Raw genomic sequence first — 18,154 nt, 5'->3', positions numbered from 1 at the left:
CTATGTTTGAGATAAAGCAGATTTTCAGTCCAGGTCCCTGGAATATGGCAAGAGAAATCTTGAATACGGGGATCCCACATCCCAGTGAAGTTCCCAGCATGTTCTCTTGTGGTTTTGATGGCCATTTCTGTTCATTGAGAGGAATTGTGCCAAAATATCCATGTTTCTTTTCCTATGCAGTGTGGTACCACGGAAAAAGAAAAAAAGAGTGCATGATACAGATCTTTCTGGTTACCACAGAAGATTCCCTTTGTCCTTGATCTATCTGTTCCAGTGAGGATTGAGTCAAGCTACTCATTAGGTCTGGAGCTGGCTTGTTCTTTGAGTGTGATTTCTGTGGGAGATAACAGTGCTCAGCTGCTCTTTGGGACCTTCTGTCTGGAGTCACCTTGGTCATCCCTCTCTGTACCAGTGCATTTCTTTCCCGCAAGCCTTGTGTTCCTCACAGGCTCCACCACTGGAAATGTTAAAAAAGAGATTTTGTTCTGCTCTGCTGTCATTTTTGGGAAATGAGTGACATTAGAACTACTGACTGGACTGGCTTCCAAAAGAGTGAATCTGAAGCTATGAAAGGAGCTAGAATTGAGGCAAGAAAAGCAGTAAGGAAAATAGATGTGAAATAATAGCACCAAATTTTGTACTTCAGAAAATTTTGTGATATTTGTCAAACGTGTCTTTCCAAAAGGTGTTAGCTGTCCTTAACTGAGCTAAAAAGTGGTGTGGGATGATAAAAGGAGTGTACTGGTAACTAATCATAACTAAAACCTGCTGCGTCTGAGCTCAGAAGTGCTTGCCCCCAGGCACTCTTCTTCTTTCTTTTTTTTTTTTTTTTGGTTCACTGAAATGAATGGCTCGTGATGCTCTTAAATTGTGCCTCCCTTGGAACTTAGAGTAAATACACGTCACCCAGCCAGTTTCAAGCCTTGATTAAGGTTTTAAGTGGGACAACATTATTTTTTTCTGGTGTTGAAGAGCCAGCTTGCAGGTTACTGTGGTGTCATTTGACTTCAGCAAGACACCACTCTGAATACTACCATTTGGGCATGGAGCAGCAGGGATGTGCTGGTGTCCAAGGCCAGCAGCCCTGTGGAAGCTCCGATCAAGGCTTTGTCAGATACAGAAACTTCATGTCAGTCTCACTTCTAACATTTGCTGATAATATCATACTTTATTGATTTATAACAGAAATCCTTCATCCTTAAGTATCAGCAGCATGATTCTCACACATGGTTTGTGAGGGTCTTTGCTTGGTTAATCTTCACACAAAGTTTGCTTGCTGAAGTGCAGTCCTTATGTCCACTTGAATGGTTCCCTTTTAACCTCATCACTGTTCTTAAGAGGGGAATAAATGTGCAGTGAAAAATATCCTCTCCCTTATCTCACAAGCATTGGTGAGGATACTGCCATGGGAAGCATAGTCCTTGGTTGGGATTCTGTCAGGAAAAGCCACAGAGATCTTGTGTTGTAGTTCAATTCATTCAGAAACCCTCATTCTGATACCTTTATTAAGAAGTTCTATGTTAGACAGAGTTGGATTTACATAAGTAGTAAATATTATATGTTTGCCCATCTAGAGTTGTATTTTCTCTCTCTCTACAGACATATGTTTCTAAATCTTACCTGGTGTCTATCACCACAGAGTCAATCAGCATACTGACAGCAACAAATTATTTCTTGTGATAGCACTGGGAAGTAGATATTGCTGCTTCAGCTCCATGGACGGGTTACTGGGACTTAAGCAAATTGCTCGAAGACAGACAGTGAGAGAAGGCAGGAGCAGATGTGCTAAGTATTGTCCCTGTACCCACTCCTCAGGCAGTGCTGCATGAGGGAGCTGCTCTCTGTTCAGCTGACAGGAGCCCACACTGCCTCCCTTCAAAACTTTATGATAGCAGACTTGGAAGCAAATGTCTCTTTGTGCTTTGAGCCCTATTCCTTTTGGAAATCTCAGCTTTGGAAATTTGTTCTGTGCAGGATTGGAGGGAAGCTCAAGTGTCAGAATGCAGTTCTCATCATTGTTATCATTTTGTTGACTCTTCAGCACTGAGGTTTGGTGTTGGCTTGCTTGTAGCCATAAAAAGACTGCAGAGAATTCTTTTCAGTATGTGTGTAGGCCTGGGCAAAATGTCCTGCAAGATTATGAGAGGCTTTAACTGTGAGAAAGAGTTCTTGCTGCTCGTCATATAAAACTTATTAGCAGTTCTTAGGAATGAAGCTATTTCATCTATTTAATTCCTTTCAGAATATCCACTTGATGTGTTTATTTGTGGAGCTGCAGTGCTTTCTTGGTCCTGTGTATAAATACTGTCCACTCATTCTCTTTCCCAGTGTAACTGTGTGATCATGGTTGTAAGCTGTTGTTCAGCTACTTAGGATGAATGCCAGTGTAACTACAAATGATGCACTTCTGTGCTGATAACAGCCCTGTTACCTGTGTTTTGCTTTGCTTGTGAGAGGTACCTGTTTAGTGTTACCTGGTTAAGTCCCAAACCAACGGCTTTACTGCTGCCTGGATTCCATCAAGTCTCTGTTTTCACACTGGGAAATCAGGAGAACTAGATCCTGCAAGAATCTATTCATTTAGTTGAAATTAGCAGTCAGGATTCTGCTCAGAAATTATTTACCCACTGTCAAATACTTGCCAAGGGATGCTTTGATCCATGAACGGGATATCCTTGTGACCTTTGTGAAACTCCTTTCTATAAAAACAATTTTTTTTAACTTCATAAAAGCATATGAACTAGTTTCAATTTCTAGAGTGAGACTTCAGAAGGTAGAGCATGCAGAAATAAAAACCAGTATGGGAGGGGTATGTGTGTATTTGGAAATTACTGATTGTACCCTTCCATTTTGTCTCCAGGATTTTTCACTCAGTCACAGGGATTTATCTTGTGATGGGGCACACCAGTGATTCCTGCACAGGAAGCCACAATATGTACATATGGTCTGTGCCTGCACTCTTAGAGAAAACCAGAAGATGTGGGAGGCTTTTTCTTAGAGTGCTCTGCCAGATTGCCAGAAATGCCCCATCTCCAAAAAGTCACAGTAGATAATACAAGCTTTTGCTGTTTCGGCAATATTATCATAGTGCTGTGCCACAAGCAAAGCAAGAAAGCACAGATGCATGGTTCAGGTCAGTGAAGGTTTGTGTATGGACAGAGAAACTCTTCTGGATGGAAACAAGGTTCAGCATTGCTGACCTTGCTGGTGAGGCCAGCTGTGGTGCTCCCTGGTTGCCCACAGGAGGGACAATATGCAAAGATCTGAAAGGAAGGGAAGAGAAGGACTGGGACTGGGGTGGGCCCCTGTAAATGAGCCATGATGACAGTTGTCAGCTGGGAACTCAGGCAAAGCCAGGCGTGCACGCAGCAGAGCTGCCAGCCCATCTGGCTGTCAGGGCTTGGCACCCCTGGCGTGCTAACTGCCACAGGCATGCTCCCAGGGCTGAGCTCCTCCTGCAGAAAGGCAGATGTGCTGGGAGAGGTGCAACAAGCTTCCTTCACAGCAGACATGTGTCAGGTCATCTTGGTCCCTTTCTCCTGCAGAAAGGTACCTGTGTTAGTGCAAGGCTGTTTGGTTCGGCTGGAGTGTGCATGGCAAAGTGATAACAAACAAAGTACCTGGAAAATAAAGGAGGCAGGTACCTGAGCACAAATCCTTGAAGCTCTTAAAACCTTACCTGGAATGTGATTTAGCAACTGAAATCTTTTTACATGCAACTGACTTCTTGGGGCTGCAGTCAGTATAGTCATGGGCTATGCTTTCAGGTATTTAAGCTGTAGCTATATAAACTTCTATATATCTTAATTCCTTTTCCCATCCTTGTATCATTTCAGAGCTTGTGGCTATAGCAAGAAATGAATGTGGAAGAGGGAGTGTTCCTTAGGTTTTATTTATTTATTTATTTATTTACTACTCCTCATGAGCCCTATGAAACATTCACAACTATGGAAAGACTGTCGGTAATTGGTGGGGGAGAGGAAGGGATGGAAAAGAGGCTTTCTGATCTATTTTAGTCCTCCAAGATAGCAAAAAATACCCTAAAAACTGCAAGAGTAATCCGGGAGTAGGACATTTACTATTTCCCCATTGTGTGCCACCACTGCTGCTCTGGAGATTTTAAAAGCCCCCAGTGGCTTGAAAGGTAGATGTGACATTGAGCAGGGAGTTCTGATGGGAGACTCTCCCAGGCCCGTGGAAGTAAGTAAACGTTCTGGGGCAGCTGTTCTGTGTCACTGCTGTCACGCTGTTGTTTAACTGGAGGCAGGAGCACCGGGAGCTGCTCCCTGCCAGTCCTGTGGGGAGCCTCACCTTCCTCTGGTGGATAAGGAGAGTTTGACAAATACAAAGGGAATCCTTAATAAGGCATTAATTCAGGACTCTGCTTGTTTCACACCACAGTGCTCCGCTGTGGGAGTGTTTTAGATGGAGTGAGTTATAAATGGCAAACTCCAAACCTCCTGATGGTCTACTGAACACCATCACCCCTGTGAGCTCTCTGCTGCTCAGGAGATACTGTCAGGACTTGGTGTTGGAAATGGTGATTGTTCTGCTTGCTTATGGCATGATTCATAGGCTTAAAGTTAAGCTGATACTTTAGGACTCTACTCAGTATCCTTTTTTGGAGAAAGAGGGTTTTGGGGGAAACCCAAAATATTCTGCTGTCTTGAGTAGATTGTCACTGTCTTTCAGCAGTAAGGTGCAATTTAAGACATCTTTGATAACTTAATTCTCTGTTTCATAGATATACACAAGCAAAGAGCAAGAAAACATACAGGCTTTCTCATTAGTAAATTTGCCTGAAGTTTAACAGGTTTGTTGGAAAAGCAGGGCATAAAAGGGGGGTTGCTGCTGTCATGCCAAACGGCTTTACTGGAATGACATCTATAAATGAAGATTTGAGATGAATTTTACTCTTTGTGTTAGAGTTGCTGTTTCTTATTTTTCAGTTCATTGTAGACTTAATCATGAAACAGAATAACTAATAGACTGTCTGACTCTTAATTACAAGTGAAGAGCAGAGATGAAGGAACTTTTGTGGGTTTGGCTGAAAGGAACATTTGCCTTTAATGTTCAGCATTAAAAATGACACTTCAGGGAATTTTTTCATTTTTGCTGGTTTGAGAAACAAGACAAGCTGAGAAAAAGTCTCCAGCAAGTCAACAAAAAATAAAGTGACAAGGGACTAAATTAATATTTTTATATGGTACAGGAAAACTAACCTTCCAAAAGCCATTTTTTAAAACGTCTCTCCTATTCAAGGCAGAGCTGTATTCGTTGTGGTTATACTTTATTATACAATGTTATCTAGGAAATTGAGATTTGGGGGGATTTGAGAATGGGTTCCCATTGAAATAAGTGTTCCACATACATTAGAAAACACCACGGTTGCTCTGGAAGAGCACTTGCAGGTGTCTCTCCCTGCTAACCAGCTGGAGCAAGAGCACTGGTGCCGACACTTTCATTTAAACACCCTAAGATTTTATTTTCCCTTGATGTCCTTCTGATCCTTTCTCTTGAGGAACTGAATGAAGTGAAACCATTACTGTAAACATAGAAGATATTCAGTGATGTTCCAAAGAGCACATTTTTGGCAGCAGTAAGCTTTTCCGGATAGCTGCCGAAGAATTTACAAATCTGTCACATCTGAATCCATTTTGTGAACCTTTCTTGAGGCTGCACCTGCCTCCCAGGGACAGGGAAAAGGGAGAGGCTGTAGATATGTTATCCATTTGCTGATGCTCCATTAGAGCTGAAAGGGAACAGCCACGTGTTATGGTCTGATTACAACACCTTGGGTGGCAAAACATCGTGCTGCTTGTGAGGGAGCACTCAGTGAGTCAGTTCTGCTTTCTGCTGTGTTTTCCCCAGCCCGGACTACAGGGATGGGGTTTTTTTTTTCTGAGTGAAGTGTAACTTTCTCCAAGTTATTCTTGCTGAGAAGAGAGAACAAATAGTCAAGTAGAGAAGATTGAGTCACCGAATGGGAGAAAGATTCTGGCACTGCTGTATTTACCCTGCACTGGAGCTGCTACTGGAATAAAGAGGGCAGCAGCGAGTCACGATCGTGCGGCATCGCAAGGGGTGGGACTGGGCGTGCAGGTAACCCAGCAGAGACTTTGGAAAGCCTGGAATGTGAATTGTGCTAATTCATGTTCATGAAGTGCATATTTGCTGGTCAATTGTGGGTCATAGTAACTCTTAACTGCAAAATTTTCCAAGTGTTTGTCTATAAAATGTGGAAGTTTTTTTATTACTAGGATTTGATAGATTGTCTGTTGTCCTGTTAGATTCAGGTATAGAAAATTAATTTAAAGCTTTCAAAGTGAATTGATCATTGCTCCAGCTCAGCAGCTCTGGAAATGAATGGAAGTTCTTTTAAGAACAACACAGACTTCCTGGTTTGTTCCTGTCTGCCGGACAGTTTCGCCCCGCAGCACTCCTGACACTTGCTGGATGATGTGACTGTCACAGGAAGACTGCAGCTCACTTGGTTTTAATGTTTCTTCAGTCCCAGGTACAACCAGTTTGATGTGAGCAGCCACTTACTGGTGGAACTGAATGCTCTGAAATGGCAGAGGGGATCATTTCTTGGTAACAGCTTTTGGTCAGCCAGAAAAACAAAACCAGACTGGTGGAGTCTGGATTTAGATTTTTAGATGCAGATGCTTTATAGCCCCTTTGGCTTCAGTCAGACCTACCAGAGAGGAATCAACTACCATGTTCTTCTCTTTTCCACAGTTTTGGGAGGGATCTCCTAACCCACTGTGTCCCTAGGGACTTTATTAAAAAAACACATGGACATAGGTATTTACATACATACAAACACAAATGTATTCTCTAAAGCATAAATGCTTTCTAATTCTTTTTGAAGGCCTCATTTCAAGGCTGGCAGTGACTTGAAGGCAGAGCAACTACTATTTTTTACTAATTCTAATATCTGTTTTTAAACACCTGTTTCTAGTGGGAATAGAATAGAGAAAGCCCAGAAAGACTTTAAGGTAAGTCCTGAACAGTTCCAAATGTAATTCATGATGTAGTCTCATAGAGGCTAATGTGACTTTACAGATACAGAAGGCATCTGTACAAATGCAAGGCATTTCTTTACTAACAAAGTAGTTATTTGCAAGTAACTGTTGGGTTTTATTAGCTCTTCCCCCTTTTTCATGGCATGAACATTTCGCTAAAATAGTTTGAAGCAGCCTAAAGCTTTACCCACAAGTAGTGGTGACACTCTGCAGTGCAATCTATCTTCACAGTAATGCGTAACAATACATTTTGTTCCTTCTCCTGCTTGTTCCTGCTCATTCCTGTGCAAATCTCCCAATAAAAAGCCTGTGTTTATCTAGGAAGGTAGCAATATATATCTCTCTCACACCTAGCTAAATAATTTTTCACATGGCAGCTTTAAAAGCCTCTGGGCTTATCAGTGGAAAAAATGCTTGGAAACAGAGATTTAGTACTTAAATTAGTTCTATCAGCACTCCTTTTTTTTTTTGGTTGGCTGGGACTTGTTCTCACAGAACTTCAAGCTGGATTATTTGTGTTAAACTTCCTGACTGAATTCCGAACAAGTCATCTCTCCCCACAACGCTGACCTTTAGTACGAGGCCAGTATAATTTTAATTTGTTTCAAGTTTCCCTTGTAAGCAAGAGAACAAGAAATCATATCCCTCTAAGACCTGGTTAGCTAGCTGCATGGCAGAATATTTTCAAATTCTAAGGGGAAAAAACCCCAATAAAGTTGGATATTCCAAACTGGCATTCAAATGGCATGCATCCTGAGTGGAGTTAGCTCTACCATCTTCCAGGGAACTAGTCTACAAGCTATGGAAAAACACAGACTTTAAAGAAAGGTTTAAGTAACTAAACTGACTTTAATCAGGGTTATGCCTTAGTGGAGGCATCACAGGGCATATTCCAGACTTCTGCTGGCTGTTTCTGGCCGTGGTGGGGGCAGAGATGATGACTGGGGCTGTAGTTTGCCAAACACATCAAGTGCCGGTGCTGCCCCAGTCTCCTGCTGGCACGAGCATCTGTTCCCCCATGTGGTGAACAGGACCCAGGTAACAGATCTGGCTGGATGAAAACTTTTTTTCCTGTCTTTCTTTGTTCCTTTGCTGGAAGAGTTTTAACCCAGATTGGTTCCCTGATCTGCTCCACTGCACAGCTGCATGACTGCCTGTGCCACCCCATGGGAGGAGGTGAACATAGGAGCAAGTAACTTGGAAGGAGCATATTGTGCTTTCATTTTTTAGCCATCATTAGATATGAGGACAGGAAGTCTTGGCCATATCATGGCAAGGAATTTCTGTGAAATTAGATGGGTTTGACCAAAGCAAATCTTGGTAGTTCCCTGTTAGGAAGAGAAGAGATCAACATGTTTGGTGAGACAGAGCTGGGAGGGCCAGCAGTGGGGTGGGCAGCTTAGGTACCCTTGAAAATAAGCAGATCTGCCTGCTACTCAGCCTAACCCAGAGTACTGAGGAGATGTGCTGCAGATAACAGTCATGTTGTCTGTGGGATGTCTTTCCTTGTCTTTATCAGGATAAAAGCATGCTTCCTGTGTGCAGTTCATCGGCCGTTTCGTTCTCAGACTTGCTGCTGCCCATAACTGGAAGTGCAGTCATGACTTTTGCAGAGACTTGGCTTTTGTTCCTCCTTGCTGGACACTTGGTCTCAACTGCACTTGTGGGACTGCAGAGGACAGTCCCAGATGTGGAGAAGTGATTTTTTTCCAGCACTAGGTGGCTGTATGACATTCTGCAGTGTCCTGTACACAAGTACTTTAAAAGTTGGGAAGTCAGCCATTCTCAACTGGAAAGGTTTTCACATGTCTTCTTCAGTATCATCTTTTTGAAAGTTAAGAAATCAAGAAATGAAGGCATTTTAATTGTATAAGCTTGTCACTGGCTGCAGACACTTTTATCTGTGGAGCTGAGGTAGGCATGCAGCTCACCACACAAGTGTTGCTGGTGATTGGGCTGTGATTGCTACAGTTGTGTGGCATTGCTGCTTTTTGTTTAGAGGCCTGGATATGAACATTAAAGGGAGAGTCTGCATGTGTAATACCTGGTCCAGATCTCTCCAAATGCTCCTGCTATTTGGAGGCCACACGGTGCTCCTCATGGGACACGAGGACAGTCAGGAGGGGGGTGTCCACTCTACCAGGAGACATAGGGCGGTGGGTCTGCCCCTGACTTCTTGGGATCCTCAGGCGTCCTGAGAGGTGGGGAGCTGCACCAAGCTTTACTGTTGGACCAAGCTTTGGGAGGATGAAGTTGTTCCAAGACCTGTGCCCCCAGGCTGAGTAGCTTTGCCAAGGCCAACACATTCCCCCAGGAGCCATGCTCAGCGGCTGTTTTTCATGAAGCCCAGCCCAGAGAAAAAATTTGTCTCCGAATGGAAGGCAGGCAGTTGTTTTCCTTGCAGCACTGTCTTCTCTCCTTGCTCTTTTCTCTGCCATGCACTAGTCTCTGTACATTTCCCTGCCCATGCCCTTCCCCTCTCATTAGCAAAGAACAAGAACTAGGTTTTGGCTTAAACATGAGTATAAAATCCCAGTGTAGTGGTTTGTGGAATCCTACATGCATAAAGGCTGATGCAGCAGGGGTTTGATGAGGCTCAGTGGTGCTTCTGGTTATTTCTTCACAGTGAACAGCAGTGAAAAACCTTTCACAACTGGAATCCTTTATGTGTTTGAGCTTCACCTTCTGAATATTTTGCAGTGATTGAAGCTACTGTAATTTTCTTATTTTCCAGAGCTCTCTGGGATGAAATTTGTGCAACTCCACACCAAAAAAATGTGATGATACAGAACATTTCTTTTGCATTTCCTTGGTGGCACTTCCAGTGTGATGATACATATTTTTGAGGGAAGAGGCCTAGATGAGGATTAAAGGTCTTGGGATGTTCAAAGCTGCTGTAAATGCATAAGGTGAGACACCTACTGAATTAGCAGGTCTGCTGAAATTTTTTATTAAGCCACTAAGTCTAGGGCCACAATAATACACTAGGTCTCCATTGTGCTGGGTGCTATATGTGGGTAGCAAAAGGTTGGTTTAGGCCCCCAGATGTTTTTTGTAACTCTGCTGAAATTCTTAAATGATGTCACTTCACAGCCTTGTTTCATGCTTGTTTTCTCTGAATGGTTTTGAATGAAGATCCCCAGGACATAAGAGTAATGTGCAGGAGTATTTGTCCCCAGGATTTTGCACAGTTGATCAGACGTGAAAAGGAGACGCTGCAGTGACTCATCTGACCTTGTAGACCCAAGACTCAGAGTGCCGACAGTGGTCTCTGCTAAGGTCCCCATCACAAGAATGCAAAGCATTCCAGAAGCTTTCGTCAACAATTCTAGATAGCAGCCAGCAGTTTTCTCACCAATGTTACATAAAATGGACAGGGAAAACAAAAGACTAATTGAGTAAATTATTGCAAACTGCTTATGGAATCTCTTTAATTTATACGTAGCAACATAAACCCACTGCGGGAATGGTACTGCTAAGGTTGGCTGTGATAGATTATATTTTCATTTTATTTTTTGTTTTTGATAAGGCCAGCTTTCAGTGCTAGATATAAAAATTCTTCCTATAGAAGAATTGCTATTACATTAGGCCAAAATTTTGGCAATACTGAAAGATTTGCTGGCGTTTACATGTAAACTTGTAGCGTTTCAAGACTGTCTTTCTTGTAATTAAAAACAGTTTTTTTCCCTCAGAAACTTACTGTCCAAATTTGGGCAGGATAGATAGATACAGGTCATAGCCATAGCACGTTACCATCTCTAATTGGCAAAATTCATTTAACCATAACAGCAGATGAAGGTATTAGGGAGGGATTTAAAGGAGGATAATGAGGTAAATAACTGCAGTTCCTTCTAAATGCCAATCCTCTGTAATCAGGAAGGGCCTTTTAGGGGCAAGCCAATAAGCACAAGCAGGCAGTGGGAGAGGGCACCCTGGAAGCTGAGAGCTGGGCTGAGCTGGGTCACCACTGCTCACAGAGGGCTGGGAGCTCCCGGCTCTGGCTAGGGAACACCAGCCAGCACTGAGAGCGGAGCAGAGCGAGGAGAGAACCTCTGTGCTGCCTTATCCAGCCCAAGCACTCATATACATCTAAATTACTGTCCTGGAATATCCTCAATGGAGAAGTAGCTGGGCTAGAGCTCGGGGCTTTTTTTTAGGGGGAGGAAAAAAGTCAGTTTGTTTCAGTGTCTAATTTTATACTGGAAGCAAACTCTCTTGTTTGCCCTCTGAAGGCAGCAGCTGAGCCTGATGTGTCTCTGGGGGGGCAGCAGTGCCGGCCGGAAGTGGCCTGCCAGGGCTGCTCTGGGATTTGTTTTCCTTTGATTATGGGAAAAATAACCCGAGATATTTCTGTGCATACAGAGCATTCTTAATGACTGACAAATCTGTTGTCAAGCAGGCGCAATGGGGAAGGGCCATCCTGAAAGATGACACAAATCTGAATCAGGCTTAAAAACCCAAACAAACTTATTTTTAGTGACTTCCAGAAGCTTCTATTATCAAAAAATGAAAAAACCAGAGAGTTAGCTGAACAGTTAAACCTGGCCTTGCTGCAGTGGGACTCAGTGGAGTTCACTGCAGTTTACAGTAGCAGGCACGGCAGGAGGGTCTCCTCCACGGTGTCCCAGATAACCATTGCTGATCTCTTCCAGGCAGGAACACAGAAGAGTTGTTAGGACTCTGGGGGTTCTTTAGACAGCATGGGGGGCTTGATGAGTTCTTCTGCTGGTCCTCAGCTTCCAGCAGCCACTTTGCCAGAGGAGGAGAGGAACTGGAGGTGCTGTTCTAGTGCTTGCCTTTCTAGGGCTCACTTGTTAGCTGGCTCTGCTGGGCACACCAGGAAGCACTGGGGAGGACAGAGGATGCTCCTCAAGAGTAACTGCTTTGAAATAACTTTGGTATTTCTGCTGGAAAAGGTCCTCTGGTGACATTCCCATGTCCTTTAAAGTTGGTGCACTTGGCACCATGCAGGAGGCTGACCAACAACCAACTGCTCTTCAAACCAGCCCCTGGCTGGGTCACCTCTGGCTCTCCCACCCTTTGTTCACCTTTACTTTAGTTCTACATGCTGCAGCTTTTTTCTTCCACCTGGGACTCAAACACAGCAAACCCCAGGAAGGTTCATCTTGCTGTGCTCGCAGGCCTGCGCTTTGTTGGGGGAGGCTGTGTGTCGCTGTTGTCCGCAGGGACGGCGCGAAGAACAACACGAATTCAGGTCAGAGAAGATGGTTGAGGCCGACCCTTTAATGCCAAAAACCTGTCCTTTTACAGCATGATTCGCAATAGAGAAATGACATGATTGGCCTATTGATTAACCTCCCACCAAAATGGTTGGTTGAGAGAAATAGTTCTCATTCTCAAAATATTATTCTCAATGAACCAAAACAATATCCACTGTATTCTCACAACACCCAGCACCTGCAAATAGTTTACAAAATAGCAAACCATCTCTCAGCTAGTTTGCGTGAGAACGGAGACTTTCACAGGAGACTGCAAAAGGTGGGAAATTTCTCTGCTAGCCCCTTCAGCATCTACAGCTGTGGGGCAGCATCAAGACACAACCCTCAAAGCAGGACCGCAGCCTGGTCCCCATCTTTGGCCACAGCCTGGCTGCAGGCCATGCCCTGCCACGGGCACAGTGACCATTGCTTCTGCTGCCTGTCCTTGGGTGTGGATCTGCAACTCAGGGAGAATTTCCTCCCAGTAAAACAGGACATTTGATACGCTTCAGCTGGAGAGGGAGTGAGGAGTAACTACTGTCACATAATGAGAGGAAATGTGCTTGTGTACATGTAAGTGGTGTTACCTCCTGCCTCTAATGAGTAATATTGGGAAACGTAAAATACTCTGTAACACTTCGTCAGTGAATCTGATGTGACCTGCTTCCCTCTAAAAGGAGAACTTTGCACACAACAGCCCTTCAGCCCACTTACACCTCTACATGTGGATTTTTTAGTGGTATATATTGAGTACAGTATTTACAGTGAGTTCATATATATGAGATTGGGGCTTTTTTGAGGTGGGAGGTGCTGTAAGGACAAACAAAACCTTTGCCCTCTTCATGAGCAGATACAAAGGACAACATGCAGTGATAGTAAACTGCCGAGATTTTGGACAAAGCACGCAGAGACTGCTCATGCACCTCAGCAGGAGAGCTTTGCTGTTCCTCACAAACAGGGGGGCAGCTGGCACATTACCCACAGCTGGGCTCACCTCGTCCCCCCTGTGTCACATGGGAGCACTGCTGAGTCTCTGCAGCAACCTCTCTACAAAGAGTGCTGCTCTCTTTGGGGCTGCACATTCAGACACCAGGCTGCAATTGAAGATCCAGCTCAAGGGAAACAACAGCCTTTGGTACCTCCTCCTTTGTCCTCCCTAACTGTGCCTGCTACGCCTCCAAGCAAATTCCTGCTGCAGGAGATCCTTGGACCTGGGTGCCAATAATGCAATAAAACTTTTGAGAAAGGTGATATGGAAATTACTGACTGCAGTGCAGTAGGTGCCTAACTTCACACTATCTTTTGGCTCATCAGCAAACCAAAATATTTCACCTTTGAAGATATAGCGATATATGCAAAAAAAAAAAAAAAAATTAGTTAAATGATACCATGAAATCCATCATGCTTTATCAAAGCACTGTCTGGTAGCTGCCAGAGCCATTGGTTTAGCAGGCAGAATAAAATGAGAGTCAGAGAATGTATGGGGTTGGAATAGACCCTAAAGGTCATCAAGTCCCAAACCCCCTGCCCTATGCAGGGACACCTCCTGCTACATCAGGTTGCTCAAGGCCTTATCCAAGAAACATCAAAACTTTGTCTTGCTCCACCTTCCTTCTTTTCTGATTGTTTGAATGGCACATTCTTTAAGGACTTCTGCTCCATTTCAGAGGCATTCATGGACTCTTCCATACAGACATTCTTGTTAATTTTTCCCCATTCTGATGGGGCTTCTGGAAAATGACTGGCCAGTTATATATTAACTGGCAGTACATGTATTAATTTTAAAAATAGGGTTTCTGGCTTTAAAAAATAAGTTTTGATCTAGAGATTTGAAAACATGCTGTGGGTAGGAGAGCAGCTAGCAGCTGATTGCAAGGAGAGTAAGTAATTTTGAAAAAAAATGGTTACAAATATTTTCTTTTAAAGAGAGAATGAAATAACATTTATAGCAAAGTAAAGGCAAATCTAAATACAGCTGCATGGTCTGTCACTTTCACCATTAACTGCAGTATATTGGGGTGATAAAAGAACAATGAGCCAAATAAACTGCAGCCATAGCTTTTATGGGTGAGCAATGTAGGTAGCAAATGAACTATTCCAAAAGATGAGATGTCACTAGAAGCAGCAGAATGTGTCTAAAGTGACCATATTGTTTGTTGGACCAAGACTTGCCATTTTTACAAAAGGATTCACATGTGACAGTGACACTGTGCTGAGAGCCCCACCTTTGTGCCCAGCCAGCTTCCTCTTCTCCCTTGCTGGGAAATGCCCAGATAAGGAATGGAAAATAAGTGGTGTAGAAAGCTGTGGTGCTTTCTTTCTTTTCTATTCTTTTTCTGATACAGGAAGAAGTGAGAAAAAGGATGAACTCCCAGGTGAGCCCACGTACAGGCATGTGTGGACAAGCATCAGCACCATCCTTTTGGAAGACAGGCAGCAATGCCTGATGCAGGACACCGGTCCCTTTTTTTGCCTCATCAAAGAAGCTCTGTGGAAAAAATTTTAGGGAGCCATCTCCACTGGCACAGGTAAGTGCAGTTAAACATGTAGCTTGCAGGCACTGCAGATAAGTATTGTTATTCTCTCCTTGGCACTGCACTCTGCCACATAGGCTGCTTTAATTTTCTGCCCTACTCCATTGTGTATCCATCCACAGTGTGTGAGCTTTGAAACTTCAGGTCAAGACACTGAGGTGAGACCAGAGCCCCACAATACCCGACCCTCACACAGCAGAATTTATCACTGCTCTATTTCCCTTGTTGCATTTGACTCACAAAGCTTTCAGCCTCAGGACTGAGATGGTAAAAGTCACTGTCTGACACCGTGATTTTCTCTCCTGTCCCAGTGCCCTTAGAGCACGAGCCAGCACAGTGCCAGGGTCAGCAGTGCCAGGCCCACGGGCACCGTTTGGGAACCGTGTGTGTCACTGTTCCCTTCCTGTGCTGGAAGCACTGAGGGTGTCTCTGGCTTTCATTTGCCTTGTCAGAGCAGCCAGTAATTAACTGATCAGTTGGCAATAGTTTAAATGTGCCAAATTTTTAATGAACATGTTGTTTTTGGATAGTCCACTTAACCACTTGAATTACTGTGACTAACCAAAGCAGACCTTGTTCTTCGAGGCAATGACTTCCCAGACATGTACATACAAATGAGGGGGTTTGAGGATTTCTTTTTTCAGCTGTGATGCAAACCTTTAAGAATTTGTTCTTAAATGTGTTGCTGGATACTTCATCACTTCTGGCAAACCAGATCTCCTCATGGTTTCTTACTTTTTGTACAGTTTTCAGTCTGTACTTCTCCTATGCTCTTTGTGTGAGCACAGTGATTTATGCTTTCTAATGCTGTGTATTGTCTTCAGATGGGACAGAAACTGACAGCACAGGGACAGTGCAGGTACTGCAGACATGAGCTAGTTTTTAATATGTGTTCTTAAACAACATGGGAACTTAGGTTTGTTGTCTCAAAGTGTTAAGAGATGGTGGGAATTGTATCGAGCACTTGGATAGGATCTCAAATGAATTTTGAACAGGAAGAAAATATTTTTTGTCTTCTGGAGTTTTAATAGAAGTTATGGTGAACTCCATAGCTTTTAAAATACATAAATCAGCTGCTGATGAGCCCAGTGGTGGTGACCAAGGAGTGACCTGCAATTTATTCCAGAAACCAATGCCCTCTGTTTAGAGGGTGACATTTTCATGGCCAGCTTCGACACCCAGTGAAGACTGATGTCTCCTACTCCATGTCCAGTAGCTCTTGCTCACTATTTTCAGACCTCGCTTAGTAGGTCCTCCTTCAAATTTCCTTATCTGCAAGTTGCCCCAAGCATGAGGCCTGTTGCACCAACTGGGATCATAGTTTTAGCAAATTCAGCTAAATTCAACGATGACATCAAGTTGGGTGGGAGTGTTGATCTACTGGAGAGTAGAACGCTCTGCGGAGGGCTCAAGACAGCGTGGATGGATGGGCTGAGGTCATCAGTGTGAGGGTCAACAAGGTAAAATGCTGGGTCCTGTCCTTGGGTCACAACCACCCCTGCAGTGCAACAGGGGGGGCAGAGGGGCTGGAAATCTGCACACAGGGAAAGGCCTGGAGATGCTGGTGACTGTGGCTGAACATGAGCCTAGGTGGGCATCAGGGCCAGGGAAGTGATTGTCACCCTATACTTGGCACTGGTGAGGCCACATGCTGAGTGCTGTGCCCAGTTGTGGGCCCCTCACTACAGGAAAGACATGGAGGGGCTGGAGGGTGTCCAGGGAAGGGAATGGAGCTGGGGAAGGGGCTGGAGCACCAGTAGTGGCTGAGGAAGCTGGGAAAGGGGCTCAGCCTGGAGCAAAGGAGGCTCAGGGGGGACCTTGTGGCTCTGCACAACTCCCTGACAGGAGGGGGCAGCTGGGGGGTGTTGGGCTCTGCTCCCAGGGAACAGGGACAGGACAAGAGGAAATGGCCTCAAGTTGTGCCAAGCGAGGTTTAGGCAGGATATTACGGAAAATGTCTTCACAGAACAGGTAGTCAAGCATTGGCATAGCTCTCCCTGGGTGGATATAAAGGATGTGTGGATGTGGCATTCGGGGACATGGGTCAGTGGTGGCCTTGGCTGTGTTAATGGTTGGACTCAAATGATCTTAGAGTTCTTTGCCAACCTAAACAATTCTATGACTTATGTACACACACATATTTGCTTTGAGCATGTGTGTGTGTTGATGGTGAGGTGTTGCATCAAACAATATCTTGTCCAGCCTCATTTATTCTGAGTCTATGAACTGTGGGGAACTAAAAGCTGAATAAAGAGTTTGAGCTGAAGACAGCCTCACCAGCCTAGTTCACACATTCCTAATAGTTACCATAATTATCCAAATGCCTCTGGCTCAGTCCTGGGATGACCTGGCAGAATCCTGGTTCTGTGCAGTAGCTGCAAGCACTGGGGACGTCTGGTAAGGTGGAAGGGCAGGGCTTGCAAAGCCCCAAAACATCTGCATGCCAGGTTTAGCAGCCATGGGATTCAACAGTGTTAGAACACACAGGCCGTGGCTTGGCTGCCATGCCAGGGACCCAGCACAGTGCCAGGGACCCCAGCACAGTGCAGCCTTTGGTGGTGCTCCCCTGGGAGCCAGGGCCCAACTCACACCCATCCTGCCATGCATGAATGTTCATTTGTCCAGTACGTGCTTTCTGCTCGGAGGCCCACATGGAACAGTTAAGATTTTTAAGTACTCTGTTCTTTTCAGTCAGGCTGATTATGAGATGGTGTAAATTCTTGCTGCATTAAGATGTCCTAGATTTTTATTAAGTACATTTGTGTCACCCATGTAGTAAGGCCCTGTTAAAATGCTTTGAGTTGGCCAGTCTTTGTGCCTATTTTTTTCTTCAAGGAGGGCATGAATTGCTCATTTTGAATGAATTTTTAAAAATAATGAGTGAGAAAACAGCATGTATGTGGAGGCCCTACAGGAGTATGGTACATCTGTTTCAAAGCACCAAAGTGCAGACTATGTCCCTAAAACAATTGTGGCATTTGTAACTCTTTCCATTCTGACTGTGCAGAAGAAAAATTTGCCAAAACAGCCACTGTGGGAAAACCTCCAGGAAGTTTCTTTTCCAGCTGTGAAGTCATTTGGGCTTTGCCAGGCCAGGGTGGCAGAGCTGCAGAGGCCCCTCCAATGGGAGGGTGGCCACACACCCAAATAGCAGCTTGTGAGTGCTTGATGCCTGCCAGTCACTGGAGGGAAGAACATTCACCAGGAGAGCAGATGACCAGCCTAATGGAAAGCAAGGCCACTGAATGTGAGGAAACAAGGAAGAAACTGGCTGTTGTCCTCTCTCCCTATGCCAGCTGGAGACAAGACACCAGTGCACATTCTGCCCAGCAGACACAGCTGCTCTTGAGGGACCACGGGGTGAGGAAGGTAA

At 44.4% G+C, this 18,154-nt stretch overlaps 1 long non-coding RNA gene across 2 annotated transcripts in view; it reads left to right on the top strand.

Annotated features, from left to right (window-relative positions):
* The first annotated feature begins 1,865 nt into the window (after positions 1-1,865).
* LOC116449953 overlaps positions 1,866-18,154 on the top strand; it is a 36,038-nt gene continuing 19,749 nt past the window's right edge. For both annotated transcript variants that reach the window (XR_004242605.1, XR_004242606.1), the window contains exons 1-3: positions 1,866-7,001; positions 9,763-9,937; positions 14,593-14,775. This is a non-coding gene — a long non-coding RNA (uncharacterized LOC116449953). The remainder of the gene's footprint in view (positions 7,002-9,762; positions 9,938-14,592; positions 14,776-18,154) is intronic.

Source organism: Corvus moneduloides, chromosome 12, assembly GCF_009650955.1.
Source record: "Corvus moneduloides isolate bCorMon1 chromosome 12, bCorMon1.pri, whole genome shotgun sequence".
In the NCBI taxonomy this organism is placed as follows: Eukaryota; Metazoa; Chordata; class Aves; order Passeriformes; family Corvidae; genus Corvus; species Corvus moneduloides.
This window is presented reverse-complemented; position numbering and strand designations above follow the sequence as displayed.